Below are 12,590 nucleotides of genomic sequence, written 5' to 3' on the forward strand. Positions count from 1 at the left end.
AAAAAAAAGGGCTGGGGATGTGGCTAGTGGTTGAGAACCCCTGAGTTCAATCCCCAGCACATCCTCCCACAACACCCCCCCAAAAAAAAGAGAAACACAAAGGAAGTCAAAGAATGATATAAGTGGAAAAGATTGAGAAATAACATATAGCATAGAGGGAGATCATAAGTTTCCAGGAGAATAAGTAAGGGATGCAGAAAGAGTATTGGCTTTAGGGACCTAATCCTCTTGTCTCATGGTTATCATTGTCTTCTATAGCTCAGTCATTGCTGTCTACCTCTAGTCCAAAAATCCCTATGCCTGAGAGAAGGGCAAATTCTTTGGCTTCTTTCTTGGGCACTGCTTCACTTTAACTTCTCACATACACCCTGAGGATGAGGAAGTAAAGAGGGCACTCAGGAGGTTGCTGGGGAAAGAAGGGGATTTCAGGGAGAAATGAGGGGAAAGAAAAGTTTCTTCATAATTTTTCTTAAATGTTCAGTTTCCTAGGCCAGGCCCCTGCAGAGGGCCAGTGTGACTGTATGGTATCTAAGAGAGAGATGGAGGTCCAGTTAAGCTGTATATATCCACAAAACATCTTAAATTCAAACATGATCATTCCTGTTGGTTATAAGTATTTCTTCTCCATACTGTCTTTACTGCCCTCACTTCTACAGATTCCCTAACTCTGCCATGCCCATTTCTGGCTATATCATCTCTCTCCATTTGTCATGTCCAGTGTAGAAGAACCAGTCCAGCATTCTGGAAACTTTGCACATTATCTTAGTTATTTCTGTCTAACTACAGCCCAAATATCCTTATGCCCCAAATACTACTTAATGTACTTTCTGAATTAAGAAGCATTTTTCATGTTTTGTGAAATAAGAAACATTTCTCATGCTTTTGCAAACAAGTTTGAGCTCCAAGTTCACTTCTTTGCTTGCATCCATCCACACCATTACAATGGATCATAGTGTACATGTGTGTGTGAGTGTGTGTATATGAGAGAGAGAGAGAGAGAGAGAGAGAGAGAAAGACTGAGGCAAAAAAGAGAAAATGGGAAACTAAAGAGTCAGATAAGAAAAGATAAGTATCTTTAATTCATATCTGAAACTGAAAAACATGTTTATACCTACAATTCTTAATATCTAATCTCTATATGTTTGTTTCTTTTCCATTCCATTTTTAATTGTTTTCATCTCCATTATAGATTTCTCCATTCTGTTCTAATTGTCTTGTCATCATCACTTCTAATTCCTACCATGTCTTCTTTCCTTCTTCATCAGGATGCTTTATTTTCCCTTACTTGAGGAAGATTAATGGGGAAGTTGAAGCTCTGAGAATTTCATGATTTCACCCAAGAATATACAGCAATGTTTTAAAACTTAACTGAGATATTTAATCCAATGACTTTCCAAGTATATGTTGTTGCTTTTACAACGTTATCAAATGTACCAGCAACTTAGAATTTACATCAAAATGGGTTATCAGGCAGAAAGTTCCATTACTTTAGCCCTAGCATTTTCCTGACCATCCAGCTTTCCAAGGATCACAACACTGACCCCATTTTTGGAGTTGATTTTCTTCTACTCTCAATCTCTTCGTATGACAATGACCCTGGATCTGTCTTCAACTGTTACACAGTGGATAATAGCTGTTCTGAATTCATCTTCCAGTGGAATTCTGGGTTTCTGACCAGCCTGCAACGGCCAGACATAAACACAAATTCAGATTGTAGGTGATAAAATATTGTGATGGAGCATGGATGAAGAAAGAGACTTGGAAGAAGGAAAAGGAACATCAGTATAAGCCCCATTTTCTATGAAATCCTATTTCCTTTTCAATGCCTGTCTATACTCATACTTATCAAAGCCTCACAAGAATGGAATGGAGAATAGAATAGAGAACCTGTCTAAAATAGAACCATTCTCACCTCTTTCCCCTTCCCATTTGCCTTTTTCCCTCAATAGCTCACACCATCTTGATGTCAGTCCTGTTGTTCAGATAGTTCAGATGTATCTCTCTTGAGTTGAACCCCTGTAAGTCCAGCTGCCCACTTGACATCTCCACTTAGACTTCAAATCCAGGATGTTTCACATCAGGACTGTCATCTTTTTCCATCTGAACCTGTTTCTTCTCCTGCATCCCAGTCATCACTTCTAGTCAATTTCATCTCAACAGTTCTTACGTCCATCTGCTTCTCTCCTTTCCCACTGTTTCCACCTTACTTGAGGTCTGAGTGTTGCTCATTTTTACTGTAATAGCTTCATCACTATCATATCAATAGTAATGTTATGCAGATAGATTATGATGTGATAACCAAATCAAAATCTTAGTGATAAGAAACAGGTTTATCTCTTGCTGTTGGCACATGCCTATTACCATCTATCCAGAATTTTTGCCATGTCACTCTTTCTCAAGTATGTAAACTGACAGAATAACCTCCATTTTGCTTTTTGTTTGTTTGTTTTTCCAGGTTTAGATGCAATTTAATAATAGTTCACTTTCAAAATAAAAGTTATCGTAAGTGAAACCATGAAATTTCCTAACACTTGCTTTTAATACATTGCACTAATATTTTAAAACAACTCTGAGAAACCAATATTTACAATACATGGAAGATTTATGAAAAATCTGCCATCGGGTATATTCTTGTGTGTATATATTTGTATATGTAGAACCCAAGAGATTACATGAATGAGGAAATAACAGTCTATATGTCATGTCTTAACAGCAGAACAAGAGTACAGGGTGTGAAAAATTTCAGAGCATGGGGTCTGGAACAGGAGCAGACATCTTGTTTCAAAATTTAAAGTTTTCTCAGGACTGAAGTCAAAATCTTAACTGCCATAGAAAAAGAGAAGCTTTTCCAGCTTTAATTGTTCATCTGCATCAGAAAGTCCAGTATCCCTGAGATAGGAACCACTGCAATATGAAGGGAGTGATAGGTTCGTCCAAAGGAAGATTGTTGCTTAATTTGGACAACTTGCCCTGGTCATTGGGTATAAACTTTTGTTTCCCAGCCTAATGCTTCACGGCACCAAGACATTTCAGTAATGGTTCATCATAAACCCAGCATTCATGGAATAACTTTGTCTCCCACTGAATTTCCTTCTCTTTCCTTTCTCGAGCTTCTGCTCTTTGTCTTTCTTCAAGTCAGTGCTTTGCTTCAGTTGCTGCATCAATGTCTCTGATTTTTAAATTGAAAGTGACATCCTTCCAAAGGCAGTGGGACTCATATTCATTCTGATCTTCCAACTTCCTCACTTTCTTCTTGACTATAGGCAACTTCTTGGTATCTACAAAGACTGTATTTTCCCCTGTTGTGTATTTTGCTTACATTACACCATTCCATTCCCCTTTAATTGAGCAAAAAGACTTCTTGTCATTTGGAGAAAAAAATCTCAGCAGTAATTCTGTGTTTCTTGCCTCCATAGAAAGGTTTAGTGTGGAAGATGATATTTGCACTATAACCAGTTTTGGAACAATTAATATTGCATTCTCCTCCTAGTTCCACCCAGGGCACTGTGAGGTTAGACCTTCCATAACCATTGGGGAATGTGAGAATGTAATGCTCATCATAGTCTAGCCATGAGACACAGCCTTTCCCTATGATGTGCACCCCAATTGACATCCCAAGGAATTTTGATTTAGTCCAGATATGAGCATTGAATTGGATTTTCTTGTTAAAACAGTCAGCATAAAAGGCTGAAATGGGTGGATGATGGGAAACCTGCTCAGCCACTTTTGTTACACTGTTTTTGGAAACCCAGGGAACTGGTCCTTCTGAAACTAGCTCTGTGTTCTCTTCAGTGTCATTTGGTAATGTCCAGTGACACTGAAAGATCTCACCCAAAATGGCTTTTTGGCAACCAATCCTTTCCTTCCTGCATGAAAGGCGGAGAGGTACCATTTCACAACCTGAACCATTCGATCCCTGGGAACTTTCTGGTCACTAATGCTCACAAACAGGTCCGGATGTGCAAAAAAAAGTCTGCATACATCTCTAAAAGAGATCTTCTTTCAAGAATAAATGCTGGAAGAACTACCTTAGTAAGATCCATTCCAAGCCTAACCTGTGACAAGAAGTGCATGATAACACTCTTGTGCTCTTCCACTGATCCTGCCTCCCCATCATGGTCTCTATCAGTGATGTGAATCAAAAAGGTCAGCATCACTTGTACCATTGGACATGGAAGAATTCAGTGATTCTGTGGTATCTGGGCGCTTTAGGCTATTTCACAAACTGCTATGTGTCAAGACTGAGGCAGAACCAGAAGAATCTATTAACCGTTTTGGGGATGATGATAGAATTCATCAGCATCATAGAATTCATCTTCACTGCTACAGTTAGAAAACTCTGGAACTGTATTTGGAGACAAGGTGACATGACATGGAGAAGTTAGACTGCTACTAGGTGGTGAATGCCAACTGCCTGTACTATTTCATGTTGGAGTCTGATGATGTCCCAAGGTAGCTAATTCAGGTTCAATGGGTAAGGAAGACAGACGCTGCTCTGACTTACAAAACTGAGCTGGTTCTGGAGGTAAGACAGTCTGGGAAGGCATTGTGCTGATTACAGGTTCCAAGGGACTGGGTTGATATATTGCATCTACAGGATTAACAGTAGTTTTAGCAATCTGCAGCAACACCATGCAGTATTTAATAGATTTTACCATGCTGTTTGTTGTTTCTTTGAGAGTTTCAATTTTCTTTCTCTGTTCATCATCTTCACAGTTTTGAAGCTTGTCATCAAAAAGCTTTAGTTGTTCTATCAAGATTTGTAAGGTAAGCATCTGCCTATGTTAGTTTCTTGTCAAAGTCTTGGACACTAGGAACAAATCCTGAATCCAAACCTCCGCAAGCGGCCAGCAAGAAAGCCATTCTCCGAAGCCCCAGCCCTGGGTGCCTTCTGGGGCGGGAGCCGGGGGCTGCTTCAGCGCACCCCTCTTCTACTCCCTCAATCAGATTCCCGGACCGCGGTAGAGCAGGCGGCCTAGCCAGAGGTTCAGCCCGTCCCCCGGAGCACCGCGTCGCTCCGCCTCTATTTTGAATATTGCTAGTTTTTAGGGCAGAAGGAAAGAGTAAGTGTGACAAATGGTAAACTGACACTTAAACCTTCCATCCAGAAGAGGAAAACACTCCAAACACTTGTCATTTACCAAAGCAAATCTTGTGGCCACATCTAATTTCAAGGGCAAATAAGCCAACCATGTGCCAGGAAAAGGCCAGAAATATTTGATATGAATGACTACTAACTGCCTTCTTGCCTCCTGTTTTGCCCAATTCTTGTTATCTATACTGCCACCAGAGAAATCACTCCAATATACAAATTTGACCTTCGTACTCTCTTAGCCAAAAATAATAAATGGATTCCATGTTATTAAACATAGAACCCAAACTCTTAGATCAGGCTCCTGCTTTCCTAATTTTACCATTCCAATCTCCTATGACTGAACCACCTAGAATCCTGCAATTTCGTGAAACTACCTGCAAGTCCTGAACCACACCAAGCTCTCTGTCACCTCTAGCCTTTTCTGGAAAAAAAAAAAAAATCTCCCTTGCAATTCCCCTCTACAATCAAAAAATAAAAAATTAAAAGATAAAATAAAAATAAAAAATAAATCACCTTTTATTGTCTACCGCCCCAGTCAATAGTAAGGAATTGAAGATCAGGACTTAAGTTTCATACACTTTTATATTCTAGTGTCTGGCACAGTACCTAGCACAATAGGCACAGTCAAACCTCCACATCCTCAGGTTCTGGGGTTTTGTTTGGTTGGTTGGTTTTGTGTGTGTGTGTGTGTGTGTGTGTGTGAGAGAGAGAGAGAGAGAGAGAGAGAGAGAGAGACTGGGGATTGAACCCAGGGCTTTGCATATTCTAGGAAAGCAATTTACTACTGAGCCATACTCTCAGACTCTGAATGGTAACAAAAAAAATCACATACACGATTTGGAGATTTCCACTGAGGAGTAATTGCACAAGGAAGCCTGGAATCTTCCATGGAAAAACTAATTCAGGGAATTCCCTACCTAGAGAGGATGTGGATTCAGAGAAATGATGCCCTTTCAAAGAACTTGAACAACAAATTTGGACTATAGACTTCTTTCTCTTCCCTCCTTAACTGAAACTAAGGAAAGAACTATTCCAGACTCCCTGAGTGTCCGCATTCCCAAATATGGGAAGGATTTCTTCTTGGAGGCCTGACATTTTTGCTTCCTAATGTCCATGTTAGAGAGGATGCTCTTGTTCTTGTCATAACTTCTCTCAAAGACAGAATTTTTTTTTAATACCAGAGATTGAACCCAGGGGCGCTTAACCACCGAGTCACATCCCCAGCCTTTTTTTGTATTTTATTTAGAGACAGTCTTACTGAGTTCCTTGGGGCCTCACTAAATTGCTGAGGTTGGCTTTGAACTTGTGATCTTCCTGCCTAAATCTCATGAGCTGCTAGGATTACAGGTGGGCAATACCACGCCCAGCAAAGACAAAATATTCTTACCTTGTTTGCTTTTTAACAAAATCAGAAGCCAGATAAAAGTGCAGAATTCGTTGTTTGTTTGTTTGTTTTTCCCCAGAACTAGGGATTTTGATAGGTTAAGAAGATGGAACAAATGGCACAGAAGTCCATGAAACTCACATGTTGCCCCAAGCTGATGGGTGGCTCCCTTCTTTGAGTAAAGCCCCACAAAAAATTTCTCAAAGTGCTTTGAGGATGAATAATGCTTTAGAAATATAAATCAAACTCAATCCAAAACTACTTTGAATTCTTATTTACTGAGGGTTGGAGTTAAAATTCAGTGAAAACAGATTGGTTGAATGAAAAGCATGGCAAATTCTCTCCCTAAAAGTCACCAATATATGTGGACAAAATAAAAACCACCATTTCAGGACTCTAATTTAACCAAAGGCATTTCACACACAGATTTATCAGCAAAGCCCATGGGGCTTTACTGGCTTAAAGCACACTTTCCAACCAATCATGACTGACCAAAAACTTTGCTTTCCCTAGGGGAATACCAGGAAACCAAACTAAAAATAAATAAATAAATAAATAAGGTGGGGGTAGTTCAATAGTAGAACACATGCTTAGCATGCACAATGCTATAGATTCAATCCAAGCACCAAAAAATAAAATGATGAAATTTCTTTTAAAAGATGACTAATCACTAAATGATTATGTAAATGGCTACACACAGCAAGGGAAACATATTTCATAGAACTTGTCCATAAAAGTAATTAAACAAACAAAAGTAGCAACAGTTGCTATCTCTTAGAAATAGGGTGATTATAATTTAGACATGATAGTTTTATCTAAAGTGTCCAATTTTAATGTTGTAGGGACAGACAAGGCAAAGCATTCCAGCCAGATTCAGAAGGCAAAGCTTTTGCTGTAATCAAATAATCCCCTGAACCCCAAGTTAAGGTATTTTCAGAATTTTATACCCAATATGTAAGGGGAGGGGCTCAGAAGTTCACAGTTTGCAGAAGTTCACATAAAAGCAAATTTTTCTTTCACTGTTTTGGGAAAGTTAACCCTTCAAGGATAACACCTGAGAAGGGGACAGCTTCTTCTCCCCTTTCTTTCCTCACCCTGCCAGCTATTATCATGGAGCCCAATTAGTAACTTCTCTTATCTTGGAGAGGTAGACATCTCTTTTATTGCTGAGTAATATTCCATTGTGTATATATGCCACATTTTTTAATCCATTCATCTACTGAAGGGCATCTAGGTTAGTTCCACAGTTTAGTTATTGTGAATTGTGCTGCTATAAACATTGATGTGGCTGTGTCCCTGTAGTATGCTGTTTTTAAGTCCTTGGGTATAGAATGAGGAGAGGGGTAGCTGGGTCAAATGGTGGTTCCTTTTCCAGTTTTCCAAGGAATCTCCATATTGCTTTCCATATTGGCTGCACCAATTTGCAGTCCCACCAGCAGTGTATGAGTGTGCCTTTTCCCCCACATCCTTGCCAACACTTACTGTTGTTTGTCTTCATAATAGCTGCCATCTGGCTGGAGTGAGATGATATCTTAGAGTAGTTTTGATGAATCTCTGTAATTGCTAGAGATTATAAACATTTTTTCATATATTTGTTGATTGATTGTATATCCTCTTCTGAGAAGTGTCTGTTCAGGTCCTTGGCCCATTTGTTGATTGGGTTGTTGTTATTATTATTATTATTATTATTTGCTTAGCTTTTTGAGTTCTTTATATTCTCTGATATAAGGAGGCTGATTCATAGTGGGGTAGGGAGGGGGAGCATGGGAGGAATAAAGGAACTCTAGATAGGGCAGAGGGGTGGGAGGAGAAAGGAGGGGGCAGTGGGTTAACCAGGATGGTGGAATGTGATGGACATCATTATCCAAAGTACATGTATGAAGACACGAATTGGTGTGAACATACTTTATATACAACCAGAGATATGAAAATTTGTGCTGTATATGTGTAATAAGAATTGTAATGTATTCTGCTGTCATTTATTTTTTAAAAAATCAATTTAAAATTTTTTTTTAAAAAAGTAGACTTCTCTATGAAGCTCCAGCTCAAGGCTAGAGGCCTTGTTTACACATTTCTACAAACTACTATACTGGATACATTTTGTGAAAAACTAGTAAGGGGTGTTCAGCACCTGGAGTGCCAATTTCTTCCAGGCCAGTAGCCAAGTAAAATAGAGCAACACAAAAATAGGAAGTTTATCCACATTGAACACTTTTGTAGAGACTCTTTTGTTGACAGTCCTAAAATCAGCCATGGTGAAGATTTCTGGAGGAATCCAGTTAAGATTTTCTGTGGAGAAAGGGGTGCCACTAACATTAACAACAAAAAATATGAAACAAGCAAAGAAATATGAAAATGTGACACATACATGGGAGGGGACAGTCAATAAAACCTGTTTCTGGAGATCCCAGATGTTGGACAAAAATACTTCAAAAGCACTTATTAAATATACTTGTAGTGAGAAACTAATGTGACTCCATTTTTAAAAATAAATAAATAACAGCAGCTTCTACCTCAAAGCCTGTCCTAAGGAAGGGGGCGTAACCCTTGTCCTTGGAAAAACCCACAGAGCACTCCTAAGCACATACCCACTCTGCTGAGTTGTTTGTCTGCAAATAACAGGAGAGGTCTGAGGCGCCAGGTGTCCCTGACTCAGTTAGGCTAGGTGAGGACCCATAGCAACCCCCCTAGCAACCTCCAATCAGTATGAGACAGGGAGAATACCTGGAATGCCAGATGACCCCCAAGTAGTTTATGGTGGTGGATAACAAGTTGGGAAACCATGTAGTTTAGCACGTACACCCCTCTTGGCCTAAACCAATCAGTTCAAAAGAATCCCCTTCTTGTACTAATCAATCACCCCTACCCATCTTGTTCCCGTCATTGAATGTGCTAATCAATGTTTGATTTTCCCACAGTATGGAATGATTTGCTGTGTGATGTAGTGAGGCATAGAGTATCCCCCCAAAACCTATAAAATCTCACTGAACAAAGGACCAGGACTCACTCCCTGGGACCACTGCATTGGGAACGGTTGTGAGTCCAGGCTCGAGCTTCAATAAAGACTCTTGTGTGCTTGCATCAGATTTGGCTCCTGGAGGTCTATTGGGGTCCCACCAATCTGGCATAACATCAGGGCCTGGGGTTGTGGCTCAGTGGTAGAGTACTCACCCTGCATGCTTGAGGAACTGGGTTTGATCCTCAGCACCACATAAATGTAAAATACAGATATGGCGTCCACCTAAAACTAAATATATATATGCAAAGAAGTAAAGAGATAATATCAAAGACTCAGCAAATAAGAAATTTCATTATAAAGACTAAAACAGGGAGCCAACCATTCTGGGGACCGCCCATTTTATCCCAGTTGAGAACGCGCACAGAGCAAGCAAGCCTACCCGGGAGCGCGCGCACGCGCATGCACGCACCCTCGGCCAGCCCTGCCCTGCTCAGGCTGGCGAATCCCTTGGCGGCCAAGCGGTCCTCTAGGCTGGGAAGGTGAAGCCAGGAAGGTGAGGAACCAGAAGAGCCTGCCAAGGCGGTGGGTGCAGATTGTTCAACCCTGAAGAGTGCGACTGAAAGGAGCAGGGCGCCGAGGTCCGGATGAGGCCAGTGGCTCAGAGAAGATGGAGGCCGGGCAACCTCTGCCGGTGCTGCGCTCGTTCAATTGGCCTGAGCTTTCCCGGGGCATCTTCCTCAACTGCAGCCCCCAGGCTGTGCTGCTGGTGTGGCTTAACTTCCGCGGTGAGCCGCAGCCCTATGGGACGCTGCAGCCGGGCAGCACCTCCGCATGCACACCTCCCGAGACCATATTTGGCTCTTCAGAGGTGTAGGAACACACGGTGGGCTTCTGGTTATCTGAATTATTTGTGCCATCTGCCACCGTTGATGGACAGCCTACTTTTGCCAACATCACACTGCCAGTGTATACCCTGAAAGAGCGATGCCTCCAGGTTGTGCGAAGCCTAGTCAAGCCCAGAACTACAGGAGACTGGACATCGTCGGATCACTCTGTGAAGATCTGGAAGACCACCCCAGTGTACAGAGAGACTTGGAGCGGCTGACACAGGAGCACATTGCCAATCAGCAGTTGGAAGAGAAGACTGAAGACAGTTGAAATTAGCATTCTTACGACTCAGCTTTTCAGGGTACTGATGAGACTTGATCTAGATAATAGGACTGGTCGCTTAATCTCATTGCAAAGTGCCTTATTCTTGGAGTAAAATATGCGCCGTTTCTTAATTTCACTAGGAATTGTGATGTTTAGGGGCAAACATCACAAAGTGTCCTTTAAATAACTGCCCTTTTTAGAAGTACTCATCAGGAGAAAGTAGTTGCATTTTCGCACTCTAGTAAGTCAGTAAAGTTTCAGGGTAAGGATGTTTAAATAAATAATCAATGAGAATTGCAGTGTATTTTTAATAGCATGTGATGGTGTCTGCTCTTAATGGATTGTGGTTGATATCTATCTCCCATTTTAGGAAAATTGAAATGTCCTTAAGGCAGGGACAGGTTTCTCATCTGTTTAAGGCTCCAGTGTCCAGCATTTTATGAACAAATTTCTCCTTTTATTTTATTTATTTATTTATTTTTTATTTTTTATTTTTTTTTTGGTGCTTGGGTTGAATCTACGGCATTGTGCACACTAAGCATGTGTTCTACCATTGGGATTCCCCCAACCCTTATTTACTTATTTATTTATTTAGAGTTTGGTTTCCTAGTATTTCCCTAGGGAAAGCAAAGTTTTGGATGAGCCATGATTGGTTGGAAGGTGTGCTTTAAGCTAGTAAAGCCCCACCCTTTGCTGATAAATCTGTGTGTGACTTGGAAAATGCCTTTAGTTAAATTAGAGTCCTGAAATGGTGGTTTTTATTTTGTTCATAAGTATTTGTTGGATGGACAAACCATTGGATGCTTTGGTAGAAAGTATTAGAGGATTGGCCTCTGTTGGGGAGAAGTGGGAGGCCTTAAGTTGTGAGTAAGCAAAAGTCTTAAAGGAAATTATTTTTACAGAAGCAGTTTTTCTCAGTTTCACACTTTTCTTGGTCTGCTCTTATTACAATGTTGTTTTGTTTAAGTTTCTAAACCAGGACTGGATTTTGTAACTTGATATATACACAATATAGCAAAAAAGAAATGTCCTCGGGTTTAATTCTAATATTAAAGCACTCCTGTATTGTAAATAAATTGCTCCCAAGTCTGATATTTTCTATTGCTTTCTATAAATTCATAGCATTACCATTTGGATTTGGTTCAGCATTTTTCTTCAACAGAACCTAGTCACACTTTTCACCCAGGTAGAGGAGAGGCTGAAGCCCTCCATCCTTGGGCCAGAGTGGGTAGATGGAGAAGCCTGAAATGTTTTATAGTTTAATAAATGTTCACACATCCTTTCTTATAAGCTGGACTTAGTCATTAACTCAGATTCAATACTTCTATCAGACTTTTTGTAACAGTTTAAAAAAAATCTTCCTAATTGAGAAAATCTTTAAAAAGAAAAGTAAAAGAAAGTTCTCTGTAGATACACTACTTAAATACAACCATGGTTAACTTTCTGAACCATTTTATTTCAGCTTCTCATAGGGCATATTTTGGTTGGGTAGGTGTTTTGTTGGTTTTGTTTAAGGTGTTGTGTCTAAGGATGAAATCCCTGGGCCTCCCACATGGTAGGCAAGTGCTCTACCTTAGCCCAGGTTGGTTGGTTATCTTGATAGAGTTACTATCATACAGTATACACAGTTGTTTGTATCCTATTTTTTCTTTAACTTTATAATTTAAATATTTTCCCATGTTATTTTAAGCTTTTCATAGACATTGGTATAGTCTTCCTTTTATAATGAATGGTTGGGATATTGCTTAGCATTATTAATTTCTTTGGACACAATCCCATGATCTAAAAATCAGAGTGAAGCAAATTAAACAAGCTCTGCCATTTCCCGACTACCCTTTCAGTGACACCCAATTTTAGTCCCTTCTTTCAACATTCAACAAATAAGCTGGCTTTTTTTAAGCATATTATAGTTTTTATTCAATAACACCACTAATATTTATTTTTTTATTGAAATCTTGGGTAGAGAGACATGTGAAGGCACAGGGTTGCATTTGCTGACA

General features: G+C 40.0%; 2 pseudogenes; one reads left to right on the forward strand and one right to left on the reverse strand.

Moving 5' to 3' along the window:
• Nucleotides 1-3,003: 3,003 nt before the first annotated feature.
• LOC124095413 (oxysterol-binding protein-related protein 9-like) lies at nt 3,004-4,863 on the reverse strand (annotated as a pseudogene).
• Nucleotides 4,864-9,897: 5,034 nt separating this feature from the next.
• LOC124095427 (von Hippel-Lindau disease tumor suppressor-like) lies at nt 9,898-11,679 on the forward strand (annotated as a pseudogene).
• Nucleotides 11,680-12,590: the final 911 nt, after the last annotated feature.

Source organism: Marmota monax, unplaced genomic scaffold (genome assembly GCF_021218885.2).
Source record: "Marmota monax isolate L192 unplaced genomic scaffold, Marmota_monax_Labrador192_F-V1.1 WCK01_AAM20220418_F8-fsc00393, whole genome shotgun sequence".
In the NCBI taxonomy this organism is placed as follows: Eukaryota; Metazoa; Chordata; class Mammalia; order Rodentia; family Sciuridae; genus Marmota; species Marmota monax.